Source organism: Palaemon carinicauda, chromosome 13, assembly GCF_036898095.1.
Source record: "Palaemon carinicauda isolate YSFRI2023 chromosome 13, ASM3689809v2, whole genome shotgun sequence".
Taxonomy (NCBI): Eukaryota; Metazoa; Arthropoda; class Malacostraca; order Decapoda; family Palaemonidae; genus Palaemon; species Palaemon carinicauda.
Genome location: NC_090737.1, coordinates 112,235,499 through 112,236,138, shown reverse-complemented (window position 1 = coordinate 112,236,138; position 640 = coordinate 112,235,499). Strand labels below are relative to the sequence as shown.

Below are 640 nucleotides of genomic sequence, written 5' to 3'. Positions count from 1 at the left end.
TAGATTGATTCTGATTTAATAAAAACCTTGAAAGGAAGTTATTTAAAACTCCCTCGCTAGAAACTGGCAGCCAATCCATGACCTTAAAGCCCGAGTAAAAAATTCATGACCGATATAAGTTGCAACAACAGTATTGAAAAACTGGATTTGAAAATATCTCGGTAAAACAACTGGTAAATATGTGAAAGTATATCAAATTCATAAGAAATCGAACGGAAATAGGACAATCATAACTGCAAATAAAGTAATGCAATGGAGTTAGCGATACAGCGAAAGGAGTGACGCGTTGTGAGATCCCAGTGAGTTGGATGAGTCATAATTCAGCAGTTCACTCTGTGTGGTTCCTGCAAGTCTCGACTCACTCACTCACAGTGCCTGTTACCTCTTGTAGTCCTTTTGCTCTCCGCTCTGCCAGTACCAACAGAGAAACGAAAAGGCTTGCCACGATGTTTTCCTTTAGATAGTGAAGTTCGCCTGACGGCAAGTTCTTTTCTTTTGATACTTCGTGGCTATGTGTTCTCGTATCTGCAGAGTTATCCGGATGAGGTTCAGTGTTGCAGTGTTCTTTTATTGACTTGGGGTAGATAGATAGCGCAAACATGGTAGATTTGCGTTCCTGACAAGAGAGAAATTCTGTCAC

At 40.5% G+C, this 640-nt stretch overlaps 1 protein-coding gene across 2 annotated transcripts in view; it reads left to right on the top strand.

Moving 5' to 3' along the window:
* Window positions 1-325: 325 nt before the first annotated feature.
* Window positions 326-640, top strand: part of LOC137652024 (zinc finger protein 853-like) — a 26,105-nt gene continuing 25,790 nt past the window's right edge. The window contains exon 1 of one of the 2 annotated variants that reach the window (XM_068385242.1): window positions 326-640. This exon is cut by the window's right edge and continues 381 nt beyond it. The gene's annotated coding sequence lies outside the window, so the exon portion shown is untranslated. The other variant, XM_068385241.1, reaches the window with a different exon arrangement.